Below are 17,924 nucleotides of genomic sequence, written 5' to 3'. Positions count from 1 at the left end.
TCAACCTCGTGTGTATGTGTGTGCGTGTATGCATGTATTTTATATACGTAGGCAACAGCCCAAAGTCACTAGCTAAATTGCAAGCTAGCTAGCTGCGCTTGAGTAATACAGCTGAAAAGTTTTAGCCCAAGACGATATAAACCGTACGCGCGACTATATATGAATGTAAATACATGTGGCGCGCGGGCGAGCGCGCACACCTGTGCATGTCTTCCGAGATAATAAATAATAATGTAAGATGTTACGGGCAGCATTACGCGGCGCCGTGTGTGCCACTCACACGCATACGAATACACGTATACAATATACTGCACGCGCGTATTTTAACATTTTGCGCTAAGTTTACGATACGCTAGATCTGATATATTAGCATGAGAGCAAAATTTATCGTATCATTCTTTTGATTATATTTTTAGCCGCGAGTCGTCCGCACTACTACCACCCGCTCGTTTGCGCGCTTTTCCAATTGCCAAATGATATTTTCGTTCTTGTACACCCGCTTCTACGGCTTGCGTTCGCTGATGGTGCGAGTTGCGGAGCCGTGATTCGGGTGTCGTTTGAAACGAATAATTTGACTGACTGTATCGATTACAGGCAAACAAGCGTTTTGATGCAACGACAAAATCTATAAATAACGAGGGAAACGAAGAAAATTGGACGTAGCATTTTTAAACAACATTAATGTGGGAAAGCGAGCGATAAAGAATTCCATACGTTAAGGTCACTTCTAAATATATAATGTTTCACGCGAGTATTTTTCTATTGGGATTTAAGATTGTAGGTTCGACGCTATCTACCGCCATATATAAATATTACCCTTAGCTTTATCGAAATGACGCATCATACACCATAGTCATAACCTACGCTCCTCCGTTCCCTATCTGAAATCTTAATGATTTTTCCTGTTTCGTCATTTATTAAAAATATTATCGAGGAGAGGCTTTTCAAATGAGATCTACGGACAGAAATTAATAAGCCAAGACCGTACTGGCAAAGAAACGACTGAAAAGAGCACATGAAGCCAGGGTATCGCGTTGCACGCAGTTTTTCGGATGATATGATGTGTTTGTTAAAACACACATTTAATTACGGGCTCGTCCGCGCATTGTTGTCCACGTGGCTGATCGTTGTATATACGCGCAGCAGCGCAACACACACTCCCGCGTGTATATTGCGGCATATATTTATGCGCGCGAGCGGACGAGAGAGTGGGAAAGAAAGATTGAGAGTCGAATGTGCGTGTAGCAGCAGAGCAAAAGCGCGCGGCGCGTTTAATTCACATACGCGCGTGCACACACACACACACACACACAAGCGCGCATTTACGGCTAGCTCGCGCACATACACAGCCAAGGGGGTAACGCCGCTTAAATTAAAGCCGGATGATAAAAGTTCATCCGTCCAGTCTGGCCTGACACTCGTTCCCTAATCCCCTCTTGCCTAAACTTTTTTTATTTTTACACGGCATACACACACACTAGCGAAACATACTTTTTGTCCTTATTTACAACTCGCGTTCTCTCTCTCTCTCGACTCGAGCGAGCTGCTTTTTGTTACTCGCTTTTTAATAATTTTTGTCTGCCACAGCCGAGCGAGACTTGACACGCGCGTACACACACCCACATGCGTATATATTGTCTGACTTCCATTATGCCGCGCGTAATAATGTTTTGTTTCACACAGTGCGGTTCTCGCCGAAAAAAATGTGCTCAAATTGCGCTCTTTATATTTACTAGCGGCAAATATACGTGTACTTCGCTATATACCTATGACGCTCAGAAAAATTAAAGGTGGTTTCAATCGTTTTAAGAGTTTTTTATACCGTGACTTTGCCTAGGTGTGCGCGGGCGAGCAATCCTCAAACGCAATTCACTTCGTTATACCTTCCGCGTTGGCGCGAATGAGCACAAAAAAAAAAATCAACATTAAACCCGTAACGTATCAAAGCTGAGACCCGCGTTGGCTCATATTATAGCTCAGCTGCCGGCCCGGCTGCAAATGCCCGAAGTAGACGCGGCAACTCATGGTAAGTGAGCAGCAGCTTTTTAAAAGCTTTAATTAATGAGGGCAACATCAGCAGTAGCAAAAGCAGCAGCAGCAGCAGCAGCTCGTACATGGTTTGCGGCTAAATACCTGTAGAGCGTGCGGGACGCAAGCGCGCGAAAAACGACTAAATCCGATACTTTCCAAGCCGACGACAATGAAACATTTCGCAAGCATAATGCATGTGCAAGTGCGTGCGTGCGTGTATATATGTGTGCAAGCGTATAGCTCACCCCTGCCCCGAATTTACACATAGAAATTCGCCTGACACTTGTATTATGCAGACGAATTCCCAACGTTTTTTCATGGCTCTGATTTTCATTCGCTGCTGGGAATTTTATATTCGCCCGAGTTACATGCCATACGTGTATGCACGGAGATCGGAGGCTATCTCTGAAAAAGCTAATTTTTTTTCGCAGTTCTCTCGCTCGCTCTGGGCTGCCAGTATAACATCCCGACAGCAGAAGGGCGGGGGTGTGACGAGGACCCAGGGTAAACATTTAGCAAATGCGACTCATTAACGTTTGCGCGCCGAGTTTTTCTCGTCGACAAATATATTTTTGCACCGAGCGCGCGGGTATGTGTATAGTGGTACACTCGCGCCTGCCGCGCATACGCGAAAAACAAGTGCAAGAGCTGCGCACAGGCTAGCCAGTGGTCATTACGGATGCGTGCACACTCGTACAAAATAATTGAGCAGCGATGCTGCGCCGATGGGGCTATGCAGACTACTTTTCACCCCCTTTTTTTCGTAAATTCATTCGCGCAAAATGAAACCCGCGTGCGTTTAAATTATGTATAAACGTATAAATTAGGGACCCACGCGCATAGAAAGAGTAAAGAGGGCGAGAGGGAGAGAAAAAGTAAAGGTGTATCTTGGCGCGGCGTGGAAATTACATTACGATGTAACTTGCTCTTTGACGCTCTCGTTTTTCGCGGCTGCTGCTGCTGCTGCTGCAGCGGTGGTGGTGTATATTATTAAGTATAAATGAATATATATTCGTGCAGTGCTCGGTACTTGACGTTTCGCGACAAAGAGTAAATTTACGTTGCTCGGCTTTTGAAATTTCCACTTCAATTTTCTCAGGGATGCTCAAGAGCTTCGCGCGCTCGCTCGCTCGCTCGCAAGATAAAGAAAATTTTACGACGAACAAAGGCCCCTCTAGCCCCTCGCATATAGCCTCGTGCTCACCACCTCCCCGTCACTAACGAAAGATTTCGCGCGATGCGTCGCGTCGGCGTCGCATTTGCATAAAATCATCATCCGCGAATATAGCGCAAAAGGCACGTATATTCGACTATATACATAACACACCTCTAGCTCGGCAAAGCGTCGTCGTCGTCGTCGTCTCTCGCGAGTGAGATAATAAAATGAAACTAAACAAATAATGCCGATGCTAAACATAAATTACGTTATGTGCCGGCGCTCGCAAGCGCGAGAAGAGAAGAGAGAGACAGAAGAAACGTATATCTAACATTATAAGCGCGTGAGCGCGAGAAAGAGCTGTGAGCGCGGGTTCCTCTCTCTCTCTCTCTGGGCACAAGAATGAGAAAGGGAGAGAGAGAGAGAGACGGCGGGAGACGACGCGCCGCACGCCAGACGCGAGTGAGCGAGCGAGAAAGAGAGAATATTCTGATGGAAGTAAAAGTGTCATGCGGACGAAACTTGAGAGTATATAAAGGGCTGCCCTCTCCTCTTCCTCCTCCTTCTCCTGTTTCTACCTACCTACCCTCCCTCCCTAACCTCCCCCGCCATCACCTGGCCTTCCTCTCACTTCTCGCGCTCCTTTGCGGTTATATATCCGTGAGGCAGATCGAGCTCGCTATAGCGCTCGCGCGCGGGCGCTGATTTTAATTTACGACCCAGATTACAAACCGCTATTTTATTGAAGTTTATTACTTTTTCATCCCATTAGAAAGTTTCTGCCATTGCAAGCATCGCGCGCAGCTAGCATGGCTAGCGGCAGCTCTGTTTTATTCAAAAGTCCCTCTCTCGAATAATATAAGAATCATATACATTATACGATCTCGGTACGGTGATTAATTTACGATATTCAACTCTCGCGTTCGCTCGCCTCCGTTTTTTTTTCTCTCCTTCTTTCCTTTTTCTCATTTTTCCATCTTATTTTTCCCAATTAACCGATTCCCATATGCGTGCGTCGCGTGCGTTCCGCACATGCAAATATGCGTATAAATGTTTCGGTTTTGAAATGCAAACGGATTAGAATAAAATTCTTATATGAAATAATCTTACGGGCAATCTGTCAGCGTTCCGACGAAAGAATTATTTCGAAAGGACGTTTTACCTATCACCGGTCGTTATACCAACTGCATTTATTCTTTAAACATACGAGCGTAGATTTTATCATTACACACGGTATAAAGCTAGCCGTGGAAAATGTCGATATTTATTGTATCGTCGTCATCGAGACTGTAATACGAAATCCTCGCTCGCGCTTGGAAAGACAATAAAAATGCCAGTCAAAAGTTATCCGTCAATCTCATCGCACAAAGGATCGATTTCGCGTCCTCGAAGGTCAGAGTCCTTCGCGCGCAATTGCGCGCACTGCCACTATATATACGTGTATATATAATAGATATCAGCGCGCCACGAGCAAAGTTAAAAGGCGCATTATACATTTGCTGCGATGCATGTGCTTCGTATGATAAGCAGCTGCCAGCCAGCTCGGAGAGCCTATACGCGCGTATATCGTACTACCTATACGACGTTTTACGACCGGAGGATCCCAAAAGACATTGATGGACAAGCTGAGTCTTTATATGGTAAGCTACTTCTTCTGCTGCTGCTGCTGCGGCTTGCGAAGCGGCACTCACGCAGTTAAGCTCTGCACTGGCTGTTTACATATTTATGTTATGACTCTCGGAGACGCTGCAGCAGCGGCGGCGGCTACGGCGGTGGCTCAATGTGCGCACTCGACTTAATTGACGGAATTGCCATAAATTCGTGAATGTATTCTTCGAGCGAGCACTGCAACCAAGACGACGACGACGACGACGACACAGTGCGTTTGCTGTATTTATATGCGCGCAACTCCGAATACTGCAGCGATCCACGTTTGTATGCCGCGCGTGCACCCACGTTTACAACAATGATCGTCGTGATCATCGTCCTGACGTATTGTTAAACGTAATACGCCGAATGACCGAGGGCAGGTGAAGTTGATATTCATTCTTCGCCTTGGGTTCGTACACGCAGTTTTACATCTCAAGCTCGAGCGAAGAACTGTATTGCTAATACTTATTATAAACCAGCAGGCGCTCTGATTTTTTAAGGAGCTCGCTCGCTCGTGAAAACATCATGTTTGGCTATGTATATCTCAAGGATTCGAGAGCCGCAGCGGCAGCCTAAAGCCGACTTATATTATGCCTCCTCGGTATGATAATCGGGTTGATTCACAATCGATACTCATACACGAGAATCATGTATGTATGTGTGCGCGTACATACATTTTGATGTATTATTGAAAGCGTCCGCTGCAGTTTTTAACGAGACAACTAATTTACGAGTGCAGTCTGGAAGTAAAGCAAGACTTATCTGCATAAATATGGCTCTCGCTTGCCCGGGACGGCCGCGCACTATTGAACGATAAGATAAACGTTAAATACAACGTATACGTACGCCGCATATATACCGGGTATATACTTTTAATCCTCGTCATTTTTCTTATCGTCATTATTATGAATTATATGATGAACGCGTTGTCGGTCGATGATTTCATACACACACGTACACACACACACATCGAGCCATGTTTGCGAGGCTATTTATAATACACGATCAAATCACTGAATTATATTGGTGAAATTTGTTTGATTTTAAAAGTGTATTGCCTCAAATGACCCTCGATGAAGGCTTTGAATGAACATCTATTGATAAGTGGAACGTATGGGCAATATACTTATTCGAAAAGTTTGTGCAGATTCAATATTAGCTAAATTGACAATGTTTCACTTCATACACGAATGTTTCGATTCTTAGAAATCTTTTTTTTTCGAGCTTTTTAAGTAAAAAAAAGTTTGCACCCTGTATAAATAACGATTGAATAATAAAAACGTAATATATCTTGTAAAAAGTATATTCAATCGTCGCTTAATTAAAAATTACCATTACGATTGTTAGTTCTAATGGCACTAAAGTTAAACTTTATAAGGCTCGTTCTAAAGTACAGCCATTTATTTATACATATACATATGTTATTATATGTTGGTAGAGAACGACGAATGAATAAATATATATCGGTGATTCTTACATGGCACAAACATGAATCAACGGTATAATGACGACATTGCAGCACACACAGGTAGGCAGTGGTACGACGCACACACAAAACGATATAGCCGCACATAGCATTGCACTGTAGCAGCATTAAAGATCGAATTTGAAATTGAAATCGACGCGAGTTACGGCTGTATCGATCCCGCCTGCGTGACGGCAGGTATAGATCGTCAGGATTTTTCTTTTCTTTTGTTTTTGTTTCTACATGGCACGCCGTCGTCGCTGTGTAAGATGAACGTTTTTTATATACGTCCTTCTAATTATACGCTGCTACTTTTGTATGTGTGTGTACGCTACACGAAGAATTTTTGCCTTGACGATTATTCCCTCGAAAAAAAATGGAAAACAAACTATATCCATCAATCTTTCGTCAGTAGGGCTATCTCGCTGCTATTAACTCTTTGGTAAAATTCCACTGCATATACCTATCATTCTTATTGTCTAGGTGCTGTAATATTCAATCTAAAAATGTTGCTAAAGCTTTGGCTGGGTGACTGTTATTCGCCAAGAGTCTCTCGATTACCGGCGCGGCTCAGATTGAATATGACGAACAAGCGCGTGGAATATATAAAAAGATGAAAACGAAGCAGCCTCGCTCGCAGAGCATCATTTGTCTAGTCCGCGTAACTAATGCTGTATACTCGCAGGAAAAGCTCTTAGTCTCTCTCTCTCTCTCGCGAGCGAGCGCGCGCTCATCATCCGGACATACATACATCTGCGCCCGCGAGCCAGGCCGCAAGTATATGTGCTGCTGCTTCTGCTCTTGGCAAGGACGAAAAGTTGGAGCACGAAGCCCCAAGGTTTATTTCCAGAAAGAGAGAGAGAGAGAGGGCTAGCGCTAGGGATAATCCAAACAAATGTACTCGTGTATGTTGTGTATACGCGTTTGCTCGTGTGCGGCCCCAGCGAGTAAATAACATGCAAATTCCGTAATGCTGCTTGACCGATGTCTGCGCGTTACTCGCGAGTCAGCCTGTGTGACCTCCCCCTGCGCTCCTCTCTCTCTCTCTCTCTGGCTACTCTTATGTACGCGTCCACGAAAATTCTGCTCTGTCTTTTTTATATGATTTGCAGCTGAGAGATGAGTCTCTTTCTCTCTCTCTTGGACAAAATAAATTATATGAGTCTTGACGCAGAAATCGTTGTTCACCGAGTGTATACTAAGGAAAAGGGACAAAATCTGCTAATTAATGAGAACTCGAGGGCATATAAATAAATAATATCGGCGGAAGGAAAAACGCCTCAAAGTGAAAATTAACTTTAAAATAAACGTTACAACGCGAGCAAGGTGCGGGCGTGATAGAACATCTATATATAAACGAGCAGTATTACGAGCGAGGCAGATGGTATATATGCGCGAGCTCGTAACTGCAATAATGATGCCACCGTCGTCGTCGCGTTTTTGGACGTGCAAAGTACGTGGGTGCGTACGTGCGTGCAAGCGAGCTGCAAAGCGAGTGGGAGGCGAAAATAATGCGAAATGCGCCTCATAATGATCATTAATTGAACGATTGGCCGCGCGCAGAGCAGCTCGCGCACTTCATTTAATTACACGCGCACTGGCCCCTGCGAGGAGAGAGAGAGAGAGAGAGAGAGAGCTGCAACGATAATATAACGGCATTTCACGATTCAGTTAATTCACTAAATGCAGCAGCGAGCTGCACAGCCACCAACCAACGCCGACGACTGTGTCGTTGCAACAGCGGTTAAATGTCGATTATCTAACAGCAGAACGAGAGAGAGTTGCCAGGGAATAAGAAAATATATTGCGCGCGGCCTTTGTTACAATTTGCAGTTAAATAAACTCTCGTATCGCGTGACTCAATAACATCCAGCACAAATGTGCTCCACAAATGTGCAGCATAATATATAAACTCGATTTTAAATACATTTACTCTCGTGCTTCTCTATTTTTGTTCGATAATAATGATTATCGGCCTCATTACCCCCCTGTGTATAAATTATTACGCGCGCGTGGCGAAGCTCGGCAGCGGCAAGCCCGCGCGCCGTGCTGTGTGCGAATCCCCCGATGCATATCGGTGTTTATTGGTTTGCCGCGTCGCACCGCGCCGCCTCTTGTACACACACACACCCACACGTATACACGTTTGATTTACAAGAATCTCATTTGCAGCGCTCGCCATAATTAGCCAATTGAATATGGCTCGTTCGGAAAATCCAACGTATGCATAGCAGCGGCAGCAGCGATGCGATGCCGGAGCGCCGCGCGGTAGCACCTGTGGAGTTTACATTATACGCGCCGCTGCTGATGCTGCTGCTTTCGCACGTTATTATGCGCGCGGCCGCGCTTTAGCTTAATTGTTTCGTCGTTTAACGTCCAAAGCGCGACAATGAAGTCCAATTACGCACATCCTCGCGCGATTTTTACCTTTTGTCGCTGGTTCTCCCGCGAAAGCGATTTCGCACTTCCGATCTAACACGTGTTCTCCGCTCTTGTCCGTACACGAGCATAAACGAAGACTATGCTGTACTTGGGTTTTTCAGAAAGTAGGCCTGTTTATCCTCGCGCAAGTGCGATAAGATAGCGATATATATGAGCCGCGCGCAGAGACAGAGCAGTCCCTTTTGGCCACTATTAAGGTAAACACTAATGTGCGAATATCAGTATAAATGCTCGATACATATGACTGTCATGCCGATCACATGAAAGGCATCGTAAATGCGTTGTATTTCAGGTAAGCGAGTTTAATATCTTGGGCGTATATACAAATAATATACTTATATTCGGAGTTTGGGCGGTTGCGTGAGTTGCATGCGCTATTATCAAAGCGCACCGTATATAACATGCGGAGAAGCTTGGGCAATAATTCGTTATAATCCCGTGACGCGCGCGGGATATCGCAATACCAGGAAATAGACACCGTAGCTCTTTGTTTTATACAAATTTACATTATTCACGTGTTATTTGCATGAAACAATTTATACAGCTAATCAATTTTTTGCCGGGTTTCAGAATTTCTGCTGTGTAGAAACAAATAACCAATGTCATTTACCTTATAGTTTCGAACAATTGTGATCGTAATTTAGGTAAAGTGTGAATAATTACCAATGACAGTTCCAAAAAAGCGACCAGCCCATGACTCTTTAATTTATATGCCTTAGAAATCATGTGGTTTGAGTTATATTAACTTACTTTGACTTTGCCACTTGCAGATTTATAGATAAAAGTACTCGCCATCTAGTGGTGAGGACTTCAAACGGTATTAACGTAAATTGTCATTTTCAGATCTTAAAAATACGCTCAATGTTTCTAACATAATTGTAACAGAAAAATACATTCAAGAAAAAACATACCGATTAATTTATAACATTTCAACTCAGCATACTTTGGTAATTAGGCCATTAGATGAGCCTCAAGCGCATAATGCGTACACGGCAAGTATAGTAGCGGCGTGCATTTATAAGCCATCCGGTTATACGCGTATTTACGAAATAAACACGAATTCTAAAATAATATCGCGAAACGCCGGGTTTGAAACGTGCACTGCGCGCATTCAAAAATCATGAAAATCATCAAAAACATCAACATATATTTAAAGCGCGCGGGCGGTAGCAGACGCGCCGCACCCGGCGCCGATATAACTTTATAGCGCGCGGCACGAGCGAATCGCGAGAGATCAAAGGTGGATGCGCAGCGACATTATGCGCCGCCGAAATAGGCACTAGAGCTCTTTAACATCAGAGAAGGCAGGGAGAGAGAGAGAGAAACAGAGTATAAAATATCACACGATGCACATATCATCACGAATATTATGTTGTTGCGCGCGTGCAGCTACATTATCTCAAGAGAGCGAGAGAGGATGGGAGGGAGAGAGGGAAAAAGAGCCGCGACGAAACATTGACGACTTTCTCGACATCGCAAAAACGTTGTTTCTAACATAAAGTAAATTGGGAGTGGGGAATCAAGCGGCAGCGCGAGTAAGATATAGATCTAAAACGGCACGAGGGTAATCCTTACAAACGTTGATTCATTAGTCACGCGCGTCGCATGTGTCCGTCCGTCTGTATGGATATATATAACGTAAGGTACACGACTATAGGCAAGGTCTGTGTGTCTGCGTTGGGTCAACAGTTCGTCGAGAGCGAGTAAGCATAGTGAAAAGAAGCCTGCCTAGGGAGAGCTTCAAGAGAGACAGAGAGAGAGAACCGCATCATCGAGAAGGGGTGCGAGGAGGTCATGTGCGCGCTTCATCCCTCTCGCACTGTGCAGATTTACCCTCCAACGCAGCAGCACAAGCAGCAGCAAGCCATTGGCCTCTCTCTCTCTCTTTCTCTCTGTCTTCCTTCCTCTTCCTTCCTTCTGTCTCTTAGCTTTATCCTTGCCCGTTGTCGTATATATATATACGTAGACCGAAGCAGCGCTGACCGTCCACTCCCTCCCCCAACCCACCAGCCGCTACAGTCGAGTTTCCTCGCAAGCTAGATCGATTGTTATGCATAGTCTGTATTTGCTCGTCCAGCAGCAGTTCGTCCTCGTCGCATAGTCTCACCAATAGCACGTACCTGTAAGCTTTCTCTGTCTTTCTCTCGCGCCCCCTCGCCTCCTCGCTCGCTCTCCAGCTCCGCACATCGCCTTATTCAAATACATATATTGCTGCGGAGCCGGCAAAACGTTATATATATTATATACGCTGGCGCGCGTCTAAAGACGCCCAATGCCAAGAGAGCAATTCCACGGCTCCTTCGCTCCGCAGCTGCCTCATTCCGTGCCGCTCGGCGCGGAAGTGAATTAAGGAGACTATTTGAACCTTATGTATCCGTAAGTACGAGACTTCATTTTCCTATCTATATCTCTCTCTGGCCATGCTTATGCGCCATACGCAGATGAGATGACCGATCAAAGTGTATAAATACGCTTCGACTTGCCTAGTATACATCACAACCCTTGAGTCCAGAGAGCAGCTTGCAGCACCCCCGCTCGACCCAACTTACAGACGGAGAGGATTTTTCTTTTTAGTTGTTGTCCGATGCCGAGACGCGACGATCCCCCTGATGCCAGCTGGTATAGTATGTATAATGCATTGTTCGGACAGAAGAATACATATCCCTGAGGCTGTTTGCGCGTGCAGCTATTTGCTACTGCTACTCCTTATTTTGCTTTGCCGCACGATTCGTATGTAAGCTTCTACATACAGCGTCTGCATGAGACTTCAAACGTTAAACTCTCGATATGCCTCACATTTTCTGATGTACAAATAGCATAAATCCTTGCTCGATTGCCTAAAACCTACACGCTAAATTGATTACGCAAATTTTTCCAAGTAGAAATTTTTAACGTTAATAATGATTTCCATTTTGAATATTATTTCATGTCTTGGGCGATTTTTGAGTTACAATTATGTTAAAAATATTAAGCACATTTTTCATGATCACCTGAAGATGAACAAAATTTTATTTTTTCATATTAAATTCAGATTCAGAACTACTTTCAATACAGTAATACCACTTTAAGCCTATACCGCTAAATGGCGAGTACATATATATCTATAAACCTGCAAGTGCCAAACTAAAAATAAATGTATAAGTCAAGGTACAGTTTCAAAACACATTCAAAACACAATTTCACATTCAACGCGTGCTTAAGCAAGAGAGAAAGCTCTCGAAAAACCCACGCAAAGGTTATTTTTTCTCCTCCCCATTTCTTTTCTCGCGCGTCCCGCCTCTTGCTAATATTTACCTGCTTTTCAATACATACAAAACAGCTGCGGACAGAGAAACTAATAAATTTGGCCGATTTTTTTTCGGCTATCGATGAAATTTCCTTTAGCAGCTAGCTCTTGAACCCGAATGCGTACACCACAGATAGTTAGGTGGCAAGTATATATTATATGTACGAAAGCACCATTGGAAAATTCGGGAACGACTTTCACGTATGCATATACGCGCGTGGGTCGCCACCGCCGTATTTAGATTTATATAAATATACATACATACCCACACACGCGCGGTATATGTATAATAAAATGAAAAAAAGCGAATGGAAGTTAATCAGTCAACCAATGCTGATTCGTCCCGCCTCTCACTCACTCACTCTCTCTCTCTCTCTCTCTCGCGCGCGCGCTTCCCTTCCAATCTGTCCTCCTCCCCCTCCTCCACTGCACGCTTAGTTTAGCGAGTACCGCCTCTTGGCTCGCTATCTCTCTCTCTCTCTCTCTCTCTCGCACGGATTCTATTAAATCACGCGCGCGCGCGCGGAAATCTGCATAAAAAATGCAAATTAACGACCAGTAATTACGCGGCAACATTGGCAAATTGTCTTTGCCCTGCGCGCGACCCTTTTTTTTGGTCAACTCTCCTCGCGGCTGTGCACACGGCTCATTTTTGTTTCAAAACTTTCTTCTTTACATTTTTATACCCAATATATAAATTGTAATGATATAAGCTCGCAAGCGTATCATTCCCGGTCTCCGTTGTATGTGCTGCTCTTTGCACCCTCGGTATATGGCCGTCGACGCGACGCCACCGCCGCCGAAACGATGACGATAATAATGATAATAATAAAATGAAAACAGGGAGCATACAGAAAAAATTTAATTATTAATGATCCCTGCTGCGCCGCTGCTTTTTCCTGCAGCAGCCGAAAGAGATGCACTCGCGTATTTTTTCAAGCGAACAATGACCAGATAGAGTTTGTATGTTTGCGAACGGGCGGCAGCCAGGCAGGCAGGCTCCATCGGAAATTATTCCTGCGCGTCGAGCTTTTTATCTCTCTGGCCTCATTGGATGGGACCGGGACAGGTATTCGCGCGCTGCAGCGCGCGGGGAAAATGCTGATTTTTAATTGAAATTTCTTTGTCGAAAAATCGTGTCGTGGCACAGAGGGAGAGGAGGGAGGGAGGGAGACAGAGGGAAAGAGAGAGATAGATGCTGCTGCAGCAGCAGCAATCAGTGTTGGTAACGTTTAACGAGTGCGCATCCATAATTTATGGTACAAGCGGCCAGGCCGCTGCTGCCTATACTATACTATAGGATCGATCGATGCTCCGCGTGCAGCAGCAGCAGCAGAGCAGGCCAATTGTTTTGCCGAAAAATAAACGGCCCCGACCAGATCTGACTTCTTGTTTCGGCCAAAATCGAAGGAGGATAGGCGCGCTTATTACTATGTATGGATAAAGGTTGTGCCTCTTTAACGCGTGCATTATACATACGTCCAAAGGTCGTTTTAGCGTCAGCAGCAGCAGCAGTTACGCGAGTAAACGCACTTTATACGTGTGTGTGTGTGAGAGAGTGCAGCGTTGTACAGGCGTTGGATATACGGTGGAATTCATTGGAGGTAGGGGTATCGAAGAGAGGAGAAATCGAGACCTGCTACACGCTGCTATGCGTATGTATATATGCGGCACATGCCCATAGTAGCTAAATGTTTATTCTTGAGCGTGGCACTAGCAGTTGTAGTAGATTCAGATACAAACATAGTCGTCGGGGCGCCGTAGCATGCGTATGTACACACACACACACACACACACACACACACACACACAGACACGCGTGCACATACACATGCAGAGCAGCAGAGTAGAGAAGAGCTAGGTGCAGCTCTAGCGCGGCGGAGGGCACACGTAGTTATATGGAGCAGAACACAGGGCCAGGGCATGAGGCAGCAGCAGCAGCAGCACTGTAGCGAGAGCGGGCAAGCACAAATGCAAATTGAGATTAGCCCGCTTGCTGTTAACCTGAATTATTCGAGTCTCAATGATGGCTTAGGCGCCACTACCACCTCTGCTGCTGCTGCTGCTAGCGTAGCACTAGCAGCTAGCTCTGCTCTCCTCTCCTCTCTCCTCTCTCTCCTCTGCTGCCACTGCACCTATATACCTCGAGCTCTGGGCTCGTCCAACACTGATCTAAGGGATTAAACCATGAATATTGCGATGCTCTAATGAAGGGGTGGCAGTGAGGAGGCAGCAGCAGCAGCTAGCACAGGAGAAGAAGCGGGGGGAGGGGGCAGCAGTACCGGGGCGAGACTACTGGACGATTCGGAATTATAGGTGCCACTCATCAGGATTTTCCTTTGCTTTACGGTGTGTGTAGCCGTAGCAGCGAATATAAGAGCTCTCTCTCTCTCCGCGCATTGCTAGGCTAATCCATATATTCTTCAGCTCAAATATATACGGCATATATATGTGTATGTGAGCTGCTACCATAACACGTACAATAGCTGTGCAGCGGCATCCGCACACGTAGTAGCAAGTCGGGGCTGCCCTATTATATCATAGAATCAATCGACGCGACTGCGAGCATCGAAGAATACCGCGCGCATGTATACTTAGAGCGACGCGCGCAAGCTAGCTAGCTTCTATCGTCGCGCACACACTATAGGCTAGCTAGTTTCCCATTAATTTTGAACTCTCGAGCTTACATCAAAATTACGGCTTCGAAGCTAGCTGGCTAGCTAGCTGCTCCACTGTAACTACGAAAATTATGCGACGAGGATTGGAGTTTAATGACGAAAACTTGTTCGTCTTCTTTGCGGACTCTCTACTATTATGCTTCGACTATACTATACGACGTCGTCCACGCAAGGTCACGAGCTTTTCATAATTATTCTTCTTTGGCCCCTCTGTGTATAGAATCATTGGCATATTTATGACCTCGTTTCGCGTATCCTTAAGTATCGTAAGTACGTCGCGCTGCTCCTGCTGCTATAATACGTGCCGCGTGTCCGGGACGCCCGCACGCGCGAAAAATATTCTTCTTATACCAGAGCTTTAATTAAACCTCTTTTTGTGTGCGTGTGCACGGTTAATGTACCGCTACATCATAAGCCCGAGCCTATCACCGGCGATCGCGCGCGATGGCATATTGCAAGCGAGAGTCAACCACAAATCAATGTTACCTTTTCTCAGCTCCGCGACGACGACGACGACGACGACGAGCTTTATAATATGCTTTTTTTACGTCCGCGAGGCTCGATCGGTTTCATATATATGCTAATATGCGCTTGGTGCTCGGACTCGTTCGGCGCGCCGCGATGTGTGTGTGTAATGTTGTTACTTGACGAAAATAATTATTTTAGCGGAGAAACTTGACGTGATAATGACTCGGCGGCGATCATGCCACGAGCTATACGCGCGTTCATTACGCGATACGCATACACACACATAAGCACGTGTGTTGCGCATGATGCGTGTCTGTGTGTCCCTTGCGCACGCGGGTGCGAGAGATTATATTTATATACTGCATTAATAATTTTCTGCAATCGGTGTGAATGTACGTGCACTTACGAGGATAATTAGGTCATCTGCGGCTCCGATGCACGTGTATGCGCGAGCGCATCAAGTGTCGTTTCATAAATCACGCACTTACCTGAAAGCAGAAAAGAGAGAAAAATCGAGTTAATAATGGCGTATAATAAGTATGTATATAGATCGAAATGTATAATATATAATATCGTATCCCGCGATCAACGGATCAGCGTGTAATGCGCTACGAAAAAAACTGTCTCCGGCTCGGCGCGTGTTACGCACGTGTAAAGAAAAAAAAAGTAAGGAAAGGAGTATATAGACTATTTTTCGACGACGGTATAACGCGGTACTTATATAGGATATGGCGTGAACATAAGTTCTCCTGCGAGTAGTATAATACTTTTCGCTCTCTCTTGATCTCTTTCTAGGGTGCAATGTATATTGCGTAATATAATGCTTGCAGCCGATATAATAATATACAGACGCGGCGAGGTATATACACTGTGTGTCTATGTATCGAAAGTACGAAGAGCCGCGCGCGAGCGAGCGAACAAAGTCGAGGAAAAAGAGGGTGCGAAAGAGTAGGGACCGATAAATAGGCTATACACACATACACTCACTCCGTTGCCTGTGTATGGAATGCCTGTATAGGTATACGCATACATACGCATATATAAGTATATATAAGAGTAGAAGAGATAGAGAAAGAGACCGAGAGAGCAATGCTGAGGATGTTTTTCTACCACCAGTTGCTTTCCTCCTCCTCGCGCAGCTCTCGCACTTCAGCTAGCGGTATAGTCGCTATATACGTATATATACCTCAACCAACACTATGCGTTATATAGCTATACGTACATAGAAAACTCAGCGAGGGAGAGAATTACGCTGGTAAAAGTTTTCTCTCTCGCTCCTATCCTCTCTTTCTATCCCGAAACTCGGCTCACGGCGCACGCGGCAGTCTTGTAGTCGCTGCTCTGCAAGCTCATATATCTGTATATAACGCACAAGATAGACTTACTCTCACTCTCTTTTAACTCTCTTCTTCCTTTTTATGCGCGCAATATATACGTATATACGTACACCACCTTCGCGTCTTAGAGAGTATTGCGCGTTTAATTTTACGCCCGTGCTCGTACTAGTACGCGCCGTATAGTAGCCTATATAATCGAGCACGAAAAAGAGATTCTCTTTTATGTACATTTTCTCGCGTTCGCGCGGGACCCGATCGCTGCTGCTGCTACTGTACTCCAGGCAGCTTTTGTGCTCGTAGGGGAGGGTGTGTGAGTGTGTGCGGGTTTCGCACCGATGAGCTTTTCTTTCTTTTCAGCTCCATCCCCGCAGTTTTCATTGCTGCTGTCTTTGCTTCTTATATTCCGATAGTGGTAAATGTTTTATTCCTATTAAGACTTTTATTGTAATAGGAAATTGCTTAATTATCTCGAGGAATTTTCAATGCTGCATTTAAACGGTATAAACTGGGTTCATTTATGATTTTGTAATCGCTAAACGTATTGAGGCAGTCGCATATTATTCGTGTCATTTAAATTTAACAGATGCAGCTTATTTTAATACGTACAATCGTGGTCTTTTACAAGGCCCGATTGTAAAAGACCTCCACCACCAGATGGCGTGTACCTTTATTTGTAAATCTGCAAGTGATGAAGTGAAAATAAGTGTACATAAATCAAATAATAAATTACTAACGTTTCATTCACACTATTTTAAAAAATTTAAAGAAGAAAAATTTTACCTATCGAGGAGCGCGCTCGCGCTCGCTCTGGCAAGTATGGCAGAAAGAGCTGCGGCGTACACGCTCCTCATATACATCGCACTGGCGTTTTTCGCTGCCCGCGAAAACTCTTTTTCACTCTCATTTGAATTTGATAACAGATATCTTAATTCTGTAAAGTGCTATGGAATCCTGGATGAAAATGCAATCCAACGACGTATATAACATACCGAAAAAAGTTTATTTTCAACGAAATACGAGCGATTGAAAGAAAAATCCACTTCGCAAAAAACGTTCTTACCAAAAAGTGGTCAACCCAAAATGAGTTTCAGACCATTTGCTGTGTTCACGTCATGCGCTTATACGTTGTTATTACGCCGTCGATGTATATAATGTATATCGATACACACCTCGATCCTCGAATACACACACACACACACATACACATGAGGTTTTTTTTCTCGTGGAATATTATTGATCGATCGATTATTTCCGGTATACCCCGGTAGCCCACTCGAAGCTCTTGGTATGAATACCGACCCGGCGACGACTTTCTCCGAGGAAGTCGAACTGTTTCAGCTACTTCGTGCACCCGGGTGGCCGACTAGGTGCACCAAGTATGAATATCGACCCGGCGACGACTTTCTCCGAG

At 44.9% G+C, this 17,924-nt stretch overlaps 1 protein-coding gene across 4 annotated transcripts in view; it reads right to left on the bottom strand.

Annotated features, from left to right (window-relative positions):
• The window catches only part of LOC106656865 (POU domain, class 6, transcription factor 1), a 163,228-nt gene that overhangs the window by 52,841 nt on the left and 92,463 nt on the right, over positions 1 to 17,924 (bottom strand). The gene's annotated exons all lie outside the window — the stretch shown is intronic.

Source organism: Trichogramma pretiosum, unplaced genomic scaffold, assembly GCF_000599845.2.
Source record: "Trichogramma pretiosum strain Unisexual culture from Peru unplaced genomic scaffold, Tpre_2.0 scaffold1, whole genome shotgun sequence".
NCBI classification, from domain to species: domain Eukaryota; kingdom Metazoa; phylum Arthropoda; class Insecta; order Hymenoptera; family Trichogrammatidae; genus Trichogramma; species Trichogramma pretiosum.
Note: the sequence above shows the minus strand (reverse complement) of the source record. Positions and strands in the feature narration are given on the sequence as shown.